A 21,003-nucleotide genomic window follows, 5' to 3' on the forward strand; every position below is an offset into this window, starting at 1 on the left:
AGACTCCTCAGGGAACCACAATACCAATGTTCCATAGAAGCCCTTAGATGCAACTACTGTTGCTAACTCATGTATACTGAGTAGTGTTCATCTTTAAGTATCCCAAAATGCTTTACATGATTATTTGCATAGATCCTTTCATTAATCAACAAAATGCTGCCATTTTTGCAGTAGAATATGATATTTTTTTCCATGAGCATTATAGATAATATTTAAGAAAGGATCTTTGCAAAGACCAGTTACAAAAAGGCTTAGCTTTCAGTACTGTAACTACAGTGAGCATTTCATTAACAGCACTGAGGCAATTATTTTATCAGGCTCAAGAAGGAATGAGAATCATTTCCTCTAACACCCAAGTTTTCTTTAAGGGATTCATTTGATCTTGGCTATATTCAACGTGAGATTGCAGTCCAAGGGGGTATTTCCTTAAGCATTAGATGCTAAAAATTTAACAAAGCATAACATCATAATGTTCTCTACAAAAATCATAAAGTTGTCATGCTCTAACTAATCAAAAATCACTTCTACAGAGAGCTGGATGAGAAATTTTCAAAAAAATATTTTTTCTCACAGATTGGAAAATACTGATCCATCAGAAATAGCGCAAGATTGTACAATTTATGGTACAAATCATTCACCTGAATAAAAATAGAACTAGATCAGACTCTGTGCTTTGGTTGACATTATACCAAATTATTTAATATTATAATAATATTTAATTATATTTATATTAAAAAAAACCCACAAAAATAAACTAGAAAGACATAAAAGATAATAGAAAGCAGACATCCCTGGCTAGCCAATACCTACAGGATTGAATCTTTTTCATGAGAAGAGGAATACCTGGAGTTCAGACTAAAGGCTGAATTTGGCAAAAAAAAAATCCAAACCAGCAGATCACATTCCAAGTGAAACTTCTCTCCTGAAGCTCATCAGGTTTTCTGTGTTGTCACACTCATTTTTGCAGTCCTCACCAGGTTTTGGGCTAGCTTATTCCACAATGGGAAAATCATTGAAACTTCAGGAGAGTTATATAAAATGTTAAAAATTGTTTCTTTTACATCTGTAGTTCCAAAAATTTTATTATAATCCCATCAGGAATGAGTAAAGGTTAAAATGGATTAGGTAAATCATATTTTACGCTATCCGTTATCAAGACATGTTTTTGCCAGCATTCATAGAAGAGTAGTTTCATATATATTCTCCATGAAAAAGGAGAAGCCCTCAATATCAATACACTTCTCACTTACAAATCACATAAATTTATTTTACATCAGAGAATGAGTCACTGGGGATTGAAAAATTAAATTTAATTCCACTTTTCTCATAAAAAGAAAAATATAGTGCTTTAGCATTTTCCCTGGTTACTTAAAAATGGTATAATTGATTAGCTTTGAGAGGGAATACTTACTGAAATTAACCTTTAAGTTGTCAAAGGTCAAAATACTAAAAACACCCACATAAAATGCCTCAAAATTTAGGCTTCAGTTTTATAGATTGTTACTACATCTCTGAGCAGACGGATAACTGCTTAAAACTGAGCTGATCCACTGCTTTCTCATCAGATGTACTTATTTCCTTGAAAAAAGTTTTAAAGACACGGCAGACAGGAATGCCTTCAGAAAGCTAATTTTTACAAAATTACAGTTCCTGTGATTTTTAAAAGCACGAACTTCTGAACCATTTACTTGAAACTAAGTTTTATCCTAAGAAGATATTAATACAGATGTTGATTAATATGAAAGGCTTTATCAAAACGGCAGTTCAGTGCAAGCTTAGTGTTGGAAGGCAAATGAGTAATGTTTGACAAAGCTGACTAAGGCAGGAGAAAAAATTATCAACATTATGTTTAATTTGGTAAAGCTATTAACCTTTTTTTTAAGCTTGTAAAATAAAATGGTTTATTACATTTTTCTTTTTGAAATGGTCTACACAACAGTCACTTGATCACTACTAACCTGTTTCTAACTACAACATTGAGAAGGGTATTAAGTCACTCATCAATTTAAATCCAATCACCGTCTAATATGTCTTCTTTTCTAAGACTGACATTTACTTTAAAGAAATGTTTATCTACTATCACAACACAGTTTCCTTCTTGCGATCATGACCTTTCTGAGATAGTGGGAATGATGCTGTAATGACATATACACTAAAACAGATGAGAAAGGAGAGCAAGTCAAGATAAAAAACCTCATTATTAAAAAAAAAAATCATTGTTAACCCAATGTATGTAAGGCGCTTCCTTTTGTCTTTTATATTTTCCATGGCAGACACTTGGTCTGAAAGACCAGAGGATGAACTGGTCCTAGTCAGCAGTACACAAGAGATCCTTTTTGTAAAATCTTTCCCTTTCCTCTTCTCCCATCCTTCCAGAAAAAATCCTGTTTTTTCCACCTCCGATCTCATTCCTCAGAAAAAATTCTATATTGTTTCCAGGTTAAATCTGCTTTTCATCTTTGCTCCCTCCCCTGCCAGTGTCTTGTGAAAGATCATGCTTTTCCACATTAACAAGTGTTAGATTTTTCTAATAGGTGATAGAGTTTCTGTGGCCATTGATCGCAGCGGTGGTAGCCGGGGATTTTGCCCACAACTTCTGGTTTTGCAGTGCCTCATTGGAGGAGAAGATTTATCGCTGTAAAGAGAAAAAAAGGTTAGTTGTGGAATAACTTCTGCATGGTACTGGTGTCTTCTAGCTAAGGTAAGGCCGAACTGGGGTCTGCATACAGCTGGAATTTTAGGCCCCCTCTTTCTGCAGATACTTAAGTTATAGGGCAGATGACATAAGCAGAAATCAAAACTAACATTTTCAATAATGACTAACATGACAGGAGATTCAAAGGGTACACATTCCTGCAAACTAGCAGGCATGCAGGTCAACCACTTGTTCTTCCCTTTAGGAGCTGCAATGGCTGTGACAAAGAATGTGAAATAGCCATTGAAGCACTTGCCGAGAACCAACAACTGTCTCGGTACCACTTTCAGAAAAAGGTAAAATGTCACCAAAAAACTGCATTAGAGTTTTGCTGAGGCCTTTGGAACAATGTTACACCCTTCTGCTCCTTAAAAACCAGAACGCTTCCCTGTTCAGCCTGGATGCTTCATCAGCTTCTTCTGGAGTATAAATCTGAAGACACTCACTGAGAAAACCATGCAATTCACCACATATTTAGATCATGTAATTTGTAAAAAGCTAAGTAAGGAGGAAGGTAGAGGTCTTTGTGCTTTCCTACTGTCCTCTGACCTGCACAGATTTCCACAACAGGAGTGGATTCCCCACTTTGCTCTTCTCAAGTTTTCAGTCAATCTACATTTCCACAAGGAAGGTAAGTAGTATCATTTAAATTAAAAATTACATCTTCTTTCATGTTTCCGAAACTGTGTCTATAAGTTCCTTTTCCACTTCAGTTCTCTAGGAAATATTTATTCTTGCAAGACAGAGCAACAGTTTCAAGGAAATTTCGGGGGGGCTCAAGTGTCCCAGTGCCTGACCGCCTTCATGTAGGAATTTTGAGCTAAGTGATTTAATACTCAATGGAAGTGAAAAGGATTGATTTTTGAAGATCTGTAGGAGACATCCACTAGCAAAGACGAAATATCATAAATTCTTTCGTGCACAAATTGGATAACTTATTTTTGCTTTGCCTAAAAGTATTCTAGGATTATATTTTAAAAGACTGTAAAACTGGGAAAGGATAGCAGAAATTACAAAAGTAGTTCAGTGTAGACAGAAATATAAAAATGAGACGCAGTCAGAAGTGCACTTATTTTTAGAGGTGAACCCAAAATCCTGCACACAAATACTCCTCATCTCTCACGGGATTTGTCATTTCCATCCACCTAATCCTCGTAACAAATGGAACTCCCTAAATAAAACAAAGCTCTCCATCTTTTACAGCTCTTGCTAAGTTACTGCAGTCTGTCATAGCACGTTCTTTTATCCAACACAAACTTTTAGATCCCATGTCCCACCCAGGCCCGTGGTAGAACCAGTCATTGACTTTGTCTCTGGTCATTACTCTAAAATGGAGTTCCTCACCTGCATTTCTGTATTTGAGACATCAGACTCCAAACTCAAAGTGCCAGTCATCAGCGAGGGACGAGCTGTACCTCCCAAGCCTCCTGCCACCCTCCAGATAACTCTGAAGTATGGATTAAGTGTTTGGGAACAAGAACTTAAAGTGAGGAGAAAGCATTTTTTAATTTTCTTTCTCCACAGACAAAAACAGACCTCTATCGGTATGAAAGAGTTGCAACTGACGGCAAAACACAGGCATCTGAACGCAACTCCTTCCTTCTCTCAGTCCTGGCAATGCCTGATAGTTCTGCATTTTTTGTAGACGACATACTTTTAGAAATGGCAAAGCCTCTTTTGGCTCTTTCCCTTATCAACAAGAAGAGCCTTGAGAAATGCCTGGCTGAAGTGACTCTATATCACCCTGTAAGGTGAGAAACACTCACACCTTCCCCAACCGTGTTATGCATCATGGTGAAAACACACATTTTCCAGTCTATACCTGCCCTCATCACGCAACACAAAGCACGATCAGAAACAAAGAGAGTTTCAGCCTACAGTGCAGGTCACAGCAATAATTGAGATTCACAACACAAAATGAAATTCACAGACTGGCATACACTTCTTCCAAAGGCTGTCATGTAACTGTTTTGGTGTTCAGGTTTGGATACAGGTTTGGGTATGATCTCACTCCAATAATTTCCATTCAAGCCCATGTAACAACTCAGTGTACTCCTCCTGAATTAAATCTTATTCTCTGACACTATTATGAGTGTGTTAACGTTAATGACTCTTGATGTACCAACAATATGGCATGAAGATACAAGAAATACCTTAGTGTAACGAAGTCAATAGAAGTTTTCCTTAAGTTGACATATATAAATTATTTTAATTCTCTAAAAGCCAGTGTGGACGAACTTGGAAGGCAAGGAAAGACGTCTTGTCACATGTGGTCAGTAAATAAGCGTCTGACACACTTTGGGGACTGCTTTTTTAAAAAAAGGATATAGAAACTGAAACATAGAGTTAAAGGATGCCTTCAAGTACACAATGCAAGGTAATTTTCTGTGGAAAACTGCTGGATTAATCAGGACTGTTGCATGGGTAATAACTCTGAACATCTGACTTCAGTGGCATCACTGTGGATTTCCATCTGTTTGAGCATGACCTAACTCTGAACTCATATCCAGAAAAATTAATCTTAGGTATGGTTTACACTGGTTGCAATAACTGTTTCAGCAGAGCCTTCAACTTCTCAAATTTCTCAGTACATGTTTCTGGCATTATTAAGAGTACTGGAAACTGAACCTTGGCAGCCCATTTCTCTGTAGCTTGTAGGGCAGACTCTAGACAAACCTCCAATGTGTTTTGCTAAATACTTTTCATTGAGCTACAGAGATAAACCCTGCAGGCTAAAATCTAAAAGCTACAGACTATATTCATCTCTGTTCTTTGGGTACCAAATATGACATTTTGACACTATGGCTTCTCTTAGGATTCTAATTGGTCTCAACAGAACCTGTGAGACAAAACTTCTGAGATCTTCTGTGGGAACATCACTGAAACAAGAGGAGAAAGATTTCCTTTTCTCTTTCTCCTATCTCTCCTTGAGCATACATGCATAAATATACACTTACCTGTGTACCCATATGCATACATTAGTGAACAAAATGCAGAAGATCTGCTGCTGTATGGCATACAAAATTTTTAACTCCTGGGAAAATTGCTGGCAGACAAAACTGGGGTGAGAGACATTACTTATAGAATCCACATCTAAGAGAACATAAGCTTCAAAATGAAGTCACTGAGGAAGCAGGCAACAATAAACTGGTGCTACTGCATACTGGGGAATGTCAAAAGACACAAAAGACACAGTCTTCACCTTACACGACTCGCCTGTGCAGTTGTTCCTTATTTTTACCAATGGCACTGAGATTAGGTCTCTCTTCCAGGTGTTAATTTCCAGTCTCTCTTCTTCTTAGGAACTTTTTGGATGCATAGAGCCCATATAAGCAGCAGCAAAGGAGCTCCATACACAGCTGTCTCTGCACAATGGGCAGGATGGGGCCAGAGTCACAAAGGTTCACCACCTGAGGAATGTGCGTATCTATAAGTTTATTCCTGCACTAGGGGTGGGTATTCTTCAGACAGTAGCAGGGGCAGTTTTATTGGTGCCAGTTTTAGTGCACAAAAAGGGCATGCATTTGTTTGTAGTGGGAACAAAACAACGCTCCCCCTTACTCTTGGTCTAATTTCTTTTTTCAGAGTGAACTATATATGTACCCAGCGTATATTTCTCTTTTCTTCTGCAGTAATTCAGCTCCGTCTGTGCCACGGGAATTATAGAAAAGGCCAAGAATATAGTATGCACCTCCACTTTTTCTAGCCACGGATAAGCACAATCTGCTCAATGTTGAGTGTTCACGTAACTTAATAATGCTGCAAATAGTCCTGTTGGCATTATAGGCATCGAATGCTCCAAACCCTTTTCAGTGAGCCCATTAGCTTCTTAGGGCCAAACAAGAATGCCCTCAAAACAGAAACAAAATCCTCCTTCCATTCATTTCTTCAGCCTTTTTCTTTTTTTTTTTTTTTTTTTTTTGAGGGGGGGAGGTTATTTTGGTGGTGGTTTTTTTTTTTTTCCCAGCAGGTTCCACTAGAAACAGTAGGAAAGCTGTGGAATACACTATTGAACATCACTGCGAAGATACAGCTTTGTTTTGTTTTCATACCTTTGCCATTGGTCATTGTTTTTTCTACCACATTTGAAAGCTGCTCAGAATTGCTCACAGCAGGCAACTGTCTGGGCTTCACTGACTGCAATTCATTTGATGCAGGGACCAGACTGCTAACCGAGAGTGGTTTTTTCCTCTTACATTTGTGTTTAAAAATTAGTTCGGGAGAATAGAGACACTCTGAAAATCAAAATTTCAAGGGATTAAAAGAAAGATTTTTTCCAATTATGATTTTATCAGAGAGCTCTCAGAGGTTTTATGACACAAAGAGCCAGAACTTGCTAAAATCCAGATTAACTATAGCGAAACATATATAATTAGAGTGAGTAATGGTTTTAAGCTTTTAATCATAGAAATATCATTCAAGCACCTTTTCATTATAATAGAAAGCATACTAAAAATTGGATGAGGAAAGTACCAAACCCTTAATGCTCCCTGTTCTTATGCACTCATAAACCAAAAATGTATGTATCTTAAATTTCTGGGTGCACTGTTCTTTGGGTTTTTTGGTTTGCTTGTTTGCTTTGCTTTGTTTTTTTTACCTGTGTTGTCTCTTTCCTGTTAGTTCTAAATTTTGGTTAATTTTTTACTCTGAAAGTCTTTTGTCATTACTGCAATTATCTTTTTTATCACCAAACCTGTTTCCAAAGGACTTGCACAACATCACATGCTGCTATTATGCATGTTTCGCCACTGGCAAAGCTACATCACCAGCATTCCCCAGGCAGACTGTGCAGGCTGTCTCTGAGGTAATCGCATTCTTACCTTTCCATTTACTCTTTTTTAAAATAAAATATAATCTATTAACATCATTTCTTCCTAAAAAATTCCAATTTTTTTCTGTGGAACTGTTTGTGGAAATAACTGTGAACAATGAAGAAATTTGCTTGATATACTTCAAATTAAACATCACTGATAACTCAGTGAAAATATTCCACTGATAGGCTTATGAGAAGAGGCTAAGAGGAATGGATTGGCTTAGCCTGGAGAAGAGAAGGTTGATGGCAGCTGTATAGAAGATGAAGCCAGACTTTTATCAAAAGTGTAAAAAGGCAGGATGAGTCAACAGTTACAACTGAAGAATTTAAATTGGAAATAAGCGTGGTTAAGCACTGGAAAAGACTGCCTGTAGGGGTTGTAGAATCGCCATCCTTGAGGATTTTCAAGCTCTCCTGGACGAGGCCATAGGCCACCTGATCTATCTATCTTTGGAGTTAGCCCTGCTCGGGGCAGGAGGTTTGACTTGATGGCCTTCAGAGGTCTCACAGGGCTGCAGATTAGCAGCAGTAGAACTGCTAACATACACTGGAGAGAATAGGTTTTGTTACAGAAAACACAGCTGCAAATAAGATTAGCTTCATACATTGCTGAAGTGCAAATTACGTTAAACAAGTCTAACCTTTTCAGATCCATAGGCCCATGAAATCATTTTGGATCACCTGTCTGTATATTTGCTGATAATCTTGTGCACCTGACATATTCCGACCTGTTTGAAGAATTTTTATAAAACCTTTTTGAATACATATAACAATTCTTCAATGAAAAGACAGAATACACTCCTGGAAGGAAAGGGCAAACTGAGGAAAAAAAAACATTAAAAACCCAGTTTAACTTAAAAAATAAAAGAAGTTCCACAAAAATGAAAGAGTATCCTAAAGATAGATCTTGACCAACCTCTCTTTGTTTCGCTTGTGTTTGGGCTCCTGGCAAAAATTTGGTTTTGCTCTAACCGGAAGCATAACTAAAAGCGTGTGGGTATTTTTAGAGACATATCAGAGATGTTCAGAAATTTTTGGGGTATACTACAGAATTCATGACCAAAGCACAGACTTTTAGAAAACTGTTTTGCTCTAGCATCTCTGTACAGTCATTAGAAATGGGAAGGTACTGCTGACAAAATATAACTAGTTCTGTGCAACTTCTTGAACACCATTTCTCCTCTTTGCCCAAATTCCTGCAGGTTTGACATAATGATTTTTCATATGGCAAAAACTGGATGTGACAGTTTGGGAATGTAATTGACATTAGCTAATATGTCCATTACTCACTCAGTTACAATATCATTTTCTACCTAAAAGACCAATAAGAGAAGACACCTTTAAATTCTTCATCACCTTCTTAAAATCCTTATTGGCTGACATGGTGGCTCATCTCATATATTTGTTTATATGTTGGTCTTGCACAGTTATCTCCTGTGCACAGAATATTTATGTCAATGGAGAAAAACAGTTACAGGAGTGGCTCTCTGTCTCAGTGCAAGACTTAAACATCCAATATTCTGAAAACCAAAGCGGATTTGTAGCACTATTATTACAGGTGTGGCAATTGTAAATGAAATGTCAGCTTTTTATGTTAAATTTATAAAGTAGATATGGTTGAGAGACACCTGGAAAGCAGGAACCACATAAACACTTTAAGTTATCTGAGTCTGTGCCACTGCAACTTGCAAAAAATGTAATCAAAACTGCAGTGCCATCTTCTGGAGTATGGTCATGGTTCTGACCTTTAAAGAAATATCATTCTGCTCTTAGGTGATGTCACAAAGGACGGCAAAATATAATGGGAGTGCTAAAGACCATGGATTCTGGGTTTTTTTTCGTTGTTTTTTTTTTTTTTTCCCCCAAGTATTGAATGTTCTACTAGAATATGACTCACTTCTGAATACTCCACATTCATGCAGTTGCTTCAGAAGTACATGCTTTCAATGTTCCACTGAAAATCAGTTCAGGCTTTATCCTCTCTCCTTTACACACTAACTAAAAAGTGAAAATTTTTAAATTGTGAAAAAGTATGGTTTGATACTAGATGAAAGGAACAAAATAAAAATCACTTCAAAGCAGTCTAGCACACCTTGGAATCACAAACTCACCTTCCAGTATGTGGAACATGAGTTGATACCTAATGTTTTCTTTCATAGTTCTTAGTGATTCCCAGCGAAAAGACACTCATTGAAAATGCTCATTTTAGCAGAACAAACTTAGTATCTCCTGGCATTTTCTTGTATATCCCAAATTCCCTGGGATGAGATCCTAACTACTTATGATTTTGGAGGCTCTGATAAGATATTGGAGAATTGTCCTCCCTTTTATTTGTCGCTTTTTTCTCTTTTGTTTCCATGCTGATAGACCCTCTGCAAAAAGCTGGCTTTCTAACACATTGGTTCAGTCACAGTGAAAAGCATAAATGGGGTGGACTACGAGCAACTCAGGTACACTTTAAGAAGTATTCATAATTGAAATGATCCAGGAGAAAGTTAATTACGGTAAAGTGATGAGGATTAGCTTTTTATTTCATGGATCTAGAAATTCAACACCTAACAGCAAGGTCACATTGCGCTCACATCTGACAAGAAAATAGTATCTATATAATTTCATTTATAGCAAATAACTTCCAAACTGGTAAACGGAAAGTAGCAGTTTCCGTATCCCCTTTCTAAGCAATGATTATCATAACCAACTCTAACAATACTAAGAAAACAGAGATCAGTGCCAGTCCATGCCAGTTCTGGGAATTCCTAAAGAAAGTGCCTCTTATGTCACACAAAGCCTGCCCTGGCCCACATGATCCCAGAAGAGATGGTTAGATGGGACCTGTGGAGGTCTCCAGCCCAACTTTATGCTAAAAGCAAGATTAACATGAAACTACACCAAATTAGTTGTGGCTTTGCCTAGCCAAGTCTTGAAAACCTCCAAGATTAGAGATTCTACTGCTTCTCTGGGCGACTGAGGAAATGTCCAATCTAAGTTACTCAGCTTGCAACTTGTGGTTGTTGCCCATTTTATTGTCTGCCACAACCAAGAAGTGTTTCTTTGCAACTCCCCTTCAAGCAGCTGCAGGCTGCTGTGAGTTTGCTTACCACTTAGCCTCCTGTTTTCCAGTCTAAACAAGCCCATCTGCGTCAACCACTCCTCATAAACTTGTGTGCTCTGGGCCCTGACCATCTTGGTAGTCTTTTGCTGGCCCCTCTGCAGCTTGCTGACATCCTGAATAACCCATACAGAAATGGATTATCAAGTCCCATGCTCTTCTATCACAAGCCACCTTGCAACAGGTCACCAGTTCAGAAGGTGCTAAAGAAAACATTAAAATGTGCCTGACACCACACACTCAGTTACTGTTTACTGAAGAAATGCAACCTTGGGAGTGGGGTATAACTGATTTCAGGACATGACAGAGGCAAAATGGAATATACATACAACTTACTGCATATGGTGAAAACATAGAGAAGATAATAAAAATAAGTAAAAGACTACAGCCCCTACAAGAATGGGAACAAAGGAAGAACAGATAGACAGGAATTGCTCCAGTATTGTGACCACCAGGTAAGGACATTGCTCCTGATTGCCGCTAATTAAGCCCAAACAAGTTTCTTTCCCTTTGGTAGAGTGGTAGAGTGAAACTTTTTGAGTTGCTGTTTACTACATTGTGTTACTGCAGTCTCAGCAATCCTATTATCTTTTACTGTATAATTGGGTTTAGTAAATGAGATTTTTAAAGAGCGGCATATGCGTCTGTGTGTTCTGCTCCAACCTTTTCCCATTACAAGGTAATTGATACTGCAGCACTGAGTCAGAGTAAACTCAGTGGCAACACCAGTAATCCTTTTTCAGTATTCACTGTGAAAAAAAACAGTGTTAGTGCTGCTGCTGTGCTTTCAGATGCCACTGCTTCTGACTCATGCTGCTACCTGAGAAACAAAGAATCACCAAAGGCCCATCACTGTGTTTCATTCTTGGCCACTGACTGGCTAGGTGTCATTTTGATTCTAATATTTGACTTTCCCTACAGTCAGTGGGAGGCTTCCCGAAGTTCTGTGTTCTGTTGTGAAATGCCTCACACTGTTAACATGAAACTTTCCCTGGGAATTGTAATCCAGCTAAAAACAAACACAGAATACAAATTAGAGACAGAAAGAAAACTTAATTTCCCAGAAAGTTAAATAAAGTTGGTAACAAAATCAACCATCTCCTAAAAAATTTAGTTGCAAATAAATAATAGTATGTGAAACACACATCTGATGTCGTCATTTATAAGTCTCATCATTACAGATCATTAGCAGACATCACCGCTTCCGCATATGAAAAGCCAATTAAAATGTTTTTACTTGTTAAAGTTTATATTAACTATACGGGTATGGGAAAGAGACAATGTATCACACAAATCATTCTTCTTGCCTTTTAAACTGCACTTTTTTTCCCCATTTTTTTTCTACATTAACACATTCAGATTATTCTGTTTTCTTATATCATGTCAGGGAATTGTGTAATTAGTTTTTGTAAACTAATTGTATGATTTATTTCTGGACATAAGTACTGTATATTGAACTCATTTGACTTAAATTAAACACTGACAATTCACCCTGTCTAAGGATTTATCATCTCTGTCTTTTGAAATTGTCATTCTTGTATGACATGCCTAGTTTTCAAACTACTATCATTCCTGTCACATAGTATTTCCTTAGGAAAAAGCTTAATAGTGCAAAGTACTTAAAAGAGTTTTGGGGCTCCTCTTTCAAAACAACAGATATTGTTTTTAAATATATCCAACATTTTCTGTATTTGACAATAGAGCATGGATGGCAGGGTCTTTTATAGAACATTACATGGCTCACTAGACAGGGTGTAATGTAATATATATATTTCTGATGTATTTCTCAATTAGAACAAAATGATTAAGGCTAAGAGCATGTTCAAAGCAAACCAGGTAGAACGTTTCTTTTGTGTTAGTTCATAGCTCTTTGGAAATTCTGTGTGTTCGTACCTGATTTAAATGCTGAGAAGATGAGTTTCTTTTATTAAAGAGTGTAAATCATATTTTCATACAAGTACATATAAATAATTCAAGTATTAAAATAAAAGAATATTTCTGCAGGAGTTTATATATGATACTGTCACACATATCTGTGCTGTATTGTTCCAGCAACAGTTTGGGCAGGAAAGGGTAGCAAAAGGAATGCCAGGAATGATAAGAAAACCAGAGTAGCTGCAATGAATTTGTCTTTCTAATCAACTCCCAGTGCCAAGTCAGTTTTCTGGGACTATGGCTTGTTTGTTTTTTTGTGATGCAGGGTCTGACAGAGCATTATATTGACCATTCCTTATCAAAGGCTTGTTTACCTGTTATGAATACACAAAGAAAGCTTAGATGCTATTCAGTTTTGATTTCACTAACTTCTTCCCAGGTAGGAAACTGGCATGAAAAAGCTGGGCGAGCACACAGCTGCTTTAATTCTGTAGGCAGCAACACATTCAAATACTGTACCACACGTGCAGTTATGCTGTCCTTGCCGTATTGAAGTCTTGTATGTCATGGTTGTCTATTAGACTACCTAAAAAATCTTGAACTTCTGTTTTGGCAAGAAATGTGAGGTAGTTTTATACATGCTTCTTAGGAAGGACACAGACCTGAGGAGGAGGAGGAGTTGCCCTTTGTAGCAGAGAGCAGCTGGAACAGGTGGATCTCTGACTGGGGACAGACGATGAGGGCTTCCACAGGAATATCAGCAACAAAAGGAAAACTAGGGAGTGCTAGGAATGTCCGAGTGCCAAATGGGGCAGAAGCCCTGATCACAAGGGGCATGGAAAAAACACTGAGGTACAGAATGCCTTCTTCGCCTCTTTATTTTTCTGACAAGAATTGCCTGCAGGAATACCAGGACCCTCAGACCCACGGGAAAGTCTGGAGGAATGTAGACTTACCCTCAATAGACCAGAATCAACTTAGGAAACATTTAAATGAACTGGACGTGCGGAAGTCAATGGAACCTGACAGGATGCACCCTTGAGTACTAAGGGAGTTGGCAATGTGAGGCCACACTCACAATGAGGCCACTCATTATAGCTTTGAAAGGTCATGGCAATGAGAGAAGCTTCCTGAGTGCAGAAAAAAAACAAATGTCACTCCTGTCTTCTAGAAGGGCAAGAAGGAAGATCCAGAGAACTACAGCCCGGTCACTCTCACTGTATTCCCATGAAAGGTGATAGATCAAATCCTCCTGGAAGCCATTTCTAACCATATTAAGCACAAGTTGGTCACTGGGATTAGTCAGCATAGATTTATGAACTACCACCCTTCTAGGATGAGATGACTGGCTCAGGGAACAAGGGGAGAGTAGGGGATGTAGTTTATCTTGACTTTAGCAAGACCTTTCACTTCATCTCCCACGACATCCATAACTAACTCTTCCTTCTTCTCTAATGTACTTTATTCTCCCTCTCTCAAAGATACATGTATTGATGTACATGTAATTGATTTTACCCACAAATTGTGGAAATTATTTCCTGTTAAAGTAATTTTACCAATTTTGTTCAGATTACCCCTTCCTTGCCCTCAAAAATAAATATTAATCTGTGAACATATTCATACTGGAAACTGAAAGACTGGTAGACTATCTATTTACTTTGTCCATAGCGCCAGTGTGTTTTTTGGCTCATATTTACGTTAGCTGTTCGCACATGGAACACACGTCAGAAGATCCGAGGATTAGGATGGCATAATAAAGTTGACAATAGAAAGATAATCAAGAAAACAGGTATTTTTCAACAGGCATTGGTGCACTATGAGCTTGCCGATAAAACCAAAAGGCAGAGCAACATTGACATATCATATGAATTACTGATACTGAAACATCAATAAGACAGCAGTAATGTTTTAAGAAATACCCTAGAAATTTTTTTAATGAATGTCTAATGTGCTTTTATCTGTAAAACTGAAAGCTGCATTAATTTTGGTAAGGAAGAGTCTTCTGTGTTCAAACACTACAGTTCTTTGTATTGTATCATAAAAGCTGGCTTGTACTCTTTTACATCACAGATGTTGTGTTCATATAATGGTCCCATATGCCACGTTACGCGGGCAACTTTGTTACACTTGACACACTGACTGAACCATGCACATCTCATTGAACCTCAAAAGAAACACTTTTTTTCATTTGGAAATTTCTGAAAGTGACATTATAATCAATGGAGTGAAAAACATGGAGGAAGCACAGAAAATTGGAAAGGTTTAAGAGGTTGGTGCTTTTGAGATAGTAGAAAATAATCTAGATCTCCCGACCTTTATCTTAAAAGTTATAGGGAGATCAGCAGTGTGGAAAAGCAGAAGTGCAACCAGAGATGAGTTTATGTGACAGACAAGAGAGGGAAGCAATAATTGGAATCAGTAACAGACCTAGAAACAGAGGAAGGATTCTACAGAACAGCATGCTTATTGATGCAAAAACACACCAGTATTCGTGTTTGGTTTGGCGAATAGTTGTCATAGATATTTCCACTTGTTTCACCAAGACTAGAACAGCCACCTGTACAATTAAGTGTTAGTTTGCGGAAGGAAGATGTGGTACAATGGAGGAAGGTCAGGAATCTTTATTCTAGTGAATATCAAATTTCAATTTAAATATGAAGTTGAAAATTGAAACTGAACCTTCAAATATCAAATGTTAAATTTCTTGGCTCTTAGAAAGGAGTGGAATATCATCATCAATCGTTTATATACTCTATAATCCTGTTACAAAGCAACATATTTTTACTTTGTTAACCATTACAAGCATGCAGTCTATTAGGCATCTGAAAGCCATCTTGAAGATATAGTCAACAGCAAAAGTCACATCTTGCCATAGCTTAGTTCAGGCTATACTTTCAAATACTTTCTTAATTTAAGAATGTAAGAATCCTGCTTTCAACATGTGGCAGAGAAATCTGTAGATATAAGGAGCTGAAACAAAAATGGCCAATAAGATCTAAAAAGTAACAATATTGTGCTTTTTGCATCTCATGTTCAGTACACTTTGGAACCTGTAATGTTCAGTAAGGAGGCCTTAGGTTTACGAAAAATTTGGAGTATCTGTCTTTTATTGGACCAACAGAAAAGCTTAGAAAGATGGGTCAGATTTATGTAATCATTTTTTGGAGGAGAACTACAATTCTGGTTCTTCTGAGAGATAACTGAGGCATCTAGTAACAAGGAGTGGTAGCCATTTCATACTGCTCACGCTGCACAATACGGTCCATACTATATTTATGGTGTCATAAGACGTGGCCATGGCCCTAAACTCTTTCTCCAGATTACGCAATAGGTCCACCCAGACCTGCAGTCTGCATGCTTTTTTGTGCAAGATGGTAAAAGAGATGACAAAAATTTTGCTACATAATGAACATTTCTGGTTAAGAAATTATATAACATGTTCTCAGTTCTGAAAACTAACATCAGAAGATTAAGTTAAACTAAAGATATAAAAACAGAAGCTCAAGTTTAACAAAATGTGCATAGCGTCAAGCTTGAAAGCATTAAGGTGTGTTTTACAAATAACATGCACAAGTGCAGACATTTTTATGAAATGCAGTATGGCTACTTAAGGCACAAAACTGGAGTTGATTTTTCTCTACAACTGAAAAATACTTTCAACACGAGAATCATAAGACATAGAGCTGAGTACCTCAGGCCTGCCTGAGGTGGCTGAATTTTTAATGACTTTGGACAAATTGTCTGTTATGTATATTTTTATTAGCACATTATATTACAGCAAGTCCCAGAGAATGCAAAATGATAAATGCACGAAAGTGACTTGGGATAGTCACAGTCTGAAAAATATTAGACCATTCTGAAGACCAGCCTTGCTAATCAGGTAATTCCTTGCTTTTTGGGCACCAGTAACCTGGACTCCATTCACGTCAAAGGTCGATCAGTAATAAAATAAAAGTTTATTTCAATTACACTTTTAATTTCAATTTGCTGTCACTTCTGCTGCACATATCTTCTATCATCACTGCAGCTACTGAAGTGCAAAAGCACCCAAAATGCTGCTCAGTTTAGGCTGAAGTTGTGGTTTTCACTGGAAACGTGAACACCAAGGTTGACAAAATGCTCTGCTCCAAATAGGGGCCTAAACCCCAGAGGCTTCTACATTCAAATGCCCTGAAAAGGTTCAGCGTCTCATAAGGAGAATGCAAAATTGCTATTCTTAATATTCTGTTCTACCCTACACTAGTTTTTATGCTGTCAGTTCTATTTGGGTTCATAAAGGGAAATAATGTGGGAAAGAAATGAGAAATTAAGAACAGGTTAAAGCAAAAAGCCAAAGGTATCAGAAGAGGGTGGTACTGTTATAAACCATTATATCCATGACCCATCAGGCCATCGTTTTATTTAAGCAAAAAAATATCTGCCCATAACAGTCTTATGAGTCACTGCTTGTAATTATTTCACCAGTGCATCTCCTTTATAGCTCATTTAGAAACTGTTTTCCTATTATTGCAAGTTCTTTCATCAATATGTGTGCATCTGCTTTTATAAATGATCAAAAAGCAAGAAATCAACTTTAAAAGCAGATATGCACCTTGTTTAAACTTTGCACTTACTTTGAAAGAATGATTTTATTGTGCCGAGTGCACCAGTGAAGCAGGTGTTATTTCTTTCTATCCTAAAATTAGCACTTTTATGTCTGAGAAATCCAAAAAGCTAATGTTTACACAACATTTAGTCTGAAGAACTAAGTACTCAAAATTCAAAAGACTGTATTGCTGTGGCATTGCCTCAGTCGTGTGGTACTCCATGCCACAAAGCAAGTGGGGTATGGAAAGTCCCCCTTGGAGGTTTTCAAGACTTGTCTGAACAAAGCCATGGCTGACCTGACCTTGCATTGGCAGTAGCCCTGTTGCAAGTCAGGAACTGGATGAGCCTCTTCCAGCCGTTTCTTCTAACCATATGATGTCTGTGATTCAACGAAATATGCCTGAGCGCTGTCAGCTGCTGCTGACATTGGCACTACCCAGGAAAGAGCAGCAGTGACTGGAAGGACCCCAAGGGTGGGAATGGGACATGCAATGCTTCAAATATCTCTCTGTATTTTTTTTAATTGTCTCGCTATGGATCAGACTTTCTGTCTTATTAAATCAGAGAGGAAAATGCCTGCCGTTAGGAAATGCTTAACCTAACCCAGTTACCAAATCCAACAGAAACAAAGTCATTTTCCCTTGCAGAACTGAGCCGCCTATGGCCCGTTGCCCAGCTGTTCATGCTTTGGTTAAAGAAAAGGAAAAAATGCGTTTTAGTGATACTGAATAGCAAACTAGTCTTTAATTTCTTGTGTTCCAGCCTACTACTGTGGGATTAAAAACCACAGCAAATATAGTGTGAACTATAGCATACCTTGGATTGCATTTTCAGTAGCCTCTTCTGAACAAAACTTTGAGGTTTGTAACAGGCATTAATCAAATTCAGCCCAGCAACAACACAAATTCCTTTTGGACACAAATATACACTAGGGTGACTTTTATACAAATAAAGTGATGTTTAAAAATATGTTCAACTCTTCTGTTCTGATGGGGGCTAGTACTTATCAACCTAAATTTACCTTAGCTGCCGCTGAAAAGCAGAGGCTACAGCCATTCAGGAATGCTTAGTACCCCAGACAACCAGCAGAGCATAACTGCTGACAGCACGGCCACTTTTAGAACAACCCTTATAAAAAGGCATGCCTGTTAATACTTTCAGCACCCGCTGTACCCAACGAAATGCAAATGCTCTGGTTTCTGGTCTCCTCTGCCTGTCAGCCGTGACCTTTAAAGGTGAAATTTAAATCAACAATGTTTTTCAGTAAGATTATCAGTATAATCTTACATTATCCTAAAAGATCAAGAACTGTTACTTCTCCTAACTTATAGAGGTGTAGCTTGTCACATAGAAACATTACAAAAGCTGATGCAGAAAAGAGCAAATGTTTAAAGTGATATCCAAAGCCTACTGAAGTCAACAGAAGTATCTAGAAACATTTCTACTTGTGTGCCTAATTTGCATACAACTGACCTTTTATTTTCTGGCAAATTTTATATCTGTAAATGTAGACCACACAATTTAGCTAGTCACGGGTACAGTTATATATAGCCTCTAGGTACTGGAGATAATTACACCTGCAAATAGTTCTACAGTGACTTTTCATAAGCACCTTTGAAAGGTAACATATATATATGACTTGACAAAGGGCAAACAGAAAAATTTAAAGGCATGATGAGGTCTGGAGAACTGAGCTTCTTTTTCCCCATTTTATCTATTGACGTCTCTGTCCAGTGAATTTGTCAAGGCGTCGACACTAGAAGCTCGGTTGATGATCTCTGCAAACATTTCTTCTTTCAATAAAAAAGATTTTCCAATAATCTAAATTTGTCCGTAAAGCCCATTACATTTTCCTACATGCCTCACCATCAGAACAGTGCCCATATTAGCTCCTTACTTGGTACATAATTCTACCACGTCTTAGATCTGAAAGTGATATAAGATCAAGTATAATTCTGTATTGTCCACAATTTCCTGCTGTAAAGGATCAAATGTCTCAGGTATTTTCTTGGCATTACTTCTGAACTCAATATACTCTTCTTAATAGCCTATCTTCTTATTTATTGTATTTTGCAAAATTTGAAGTATCTTTAAAAGTGAAAAGGGATACAATTACTGACTATAAATACATCAACAGAAATGCAAAACCCTGGGAGGAAAAAAAAACCCTATTTAAGCTAAAGCATATTTTTTGGCACAGGAACAAATGGTTCTCTGTTGATGAATAAAGGTATTCTTGAATCTAGAGGTTTAATTCTACCTGAGGAGTGAATTCTGGAACATCTTTTTAAGTGACACAAGGGAGGAAACACATAATTGGTGTTAAAAATTGGTTTTCTATCAGCGTATGACAGAGATCAGGTAGTGTGACTGTCTGAAGCAGTAGGAAACTGGTCTCAGTAAGCCAAGTGGCCCCTTGCTGATGTATGTTCCTAAACAATAAAATTAGGTAAGAAAACTTCAGCCACTGGAGTACTAGCACTGCAAAAGTTGGAAAGCTCTTTGTAATGGATAACTTATTTATATTACTTTTTAAACCAGCGGAAACTGCTTTACCACACAGAATTTCATCTCGTAGTAAAAATAGTATATTCTGGCATTTTCCACCCCAATTGACATTAAGCGACACTTGTAGAACCAAGACAAGAATTATTTTTCCTTAGTGTAAATCTATTTAGATGACATGTGCTTTAAAACCACACACATACATCACTGAAGACAAGCATTTTAGAGGAGGGAACTGTATTCATTTCATTTCAACATTTTGTGGTAAACATCTTCCCTAAATGCAAAAAAGAATTGGCACCAGTTACCAGGTGGTGTTGAGTTATGGACACCCCACTGCAAACCGCCTGAGGAACAACCTGGGGTGGAACTTCAAATCAAATTTTCTTCTGAGCCTTGTGTTTCAACAGCACACTGATTTCACTTGATTGATCTCACTAATTTAATTTTAGGCGAGTCCTTCTCTCCAGTGAGAATCTGATACTATCTTTATCCAGGAGTTTTAAGGGGGAAAATGTGGCTGATACTTTATATCTTACTCTGCCTTTCAAACTCTCTTATTTATCTGTTACTTCCTCTTCAGAAATGCCCTGTCTGGGAACTTGCAGAACAGACGACCTTTTCCTTTCAGTTGCATCCATCACCACTGGTAGCTTTAACTATTTAAGATGTCTTTATTGTTTATATTCCGCTGTTTGATATGAGAAACGCTTTAAGATGCTCTACACAAATTTTACTCATTGCTCATGTGGTTCTACTTTTTGGAAGTATGTCTTAAAAAAGGAGGTTGCAGTATGACCAAGATAGAAATACCTACACAATACTGTTGTTTACAGCTGCAGTTTCCTCACACAGGATGTTGGAATTTGGCAGTGCTCTGATGACTGCTAAATACGGTAATCTTGCAAGTCGTTCTGTTAATTCACAGTACCAGAGCTCCTGTCAAAGCCTTTCTATGCTATTAGACTTCATACTGTTGGGTGTAATAAACAAATCAAAGAGAAGTTGTACACTTGATCTGCGAGGTATTTTAAGTCAATATAAGCTTCCAAGCAGAGGAGTTAATTCAACACTTTTAAACAGTCAATCAGACAGGACTTCATTACCAGAGGTCAGGGTAAGAACCACTACATGATTTCTACGATGCTCTTGCTTTCATTCTCTTTGCAAGAAACAGAATGCCACTGATGGGAGGAAAAAATAGGTGATGTCAAGAGAAGCTGACTCAGAATAAGAAGTCTTGAGAGAACACCTTAGAGGCTCTTTGAAAGTTAATAGTTACTGGAAATTGTTGACTTGATTGTCCAGTGTTTTCTGACTGAAAACTAAGATATCTTTTTGCTCATGGACTTTGCAATACTGATACATTATTAATAAATTTCTTTGTCTATTATGCTAGAGAACACATTGGCTTCCACC

The sequence above is a fragment of the Chroicocephalus ridibundus genome, chromosome 2 (genome assembly GCF_963924245.1).
Source record: "Chroicocephalus ridibundus chromosome 2, bChrRid1.1, whole genome shotgun sequence".
Lineage (NCBI taxonomy): Eukaryota > Metazoa > Chordata > Aves > Charadriiformes > Laridae > Chroicocephalus > Chroicocephalus ridibundus.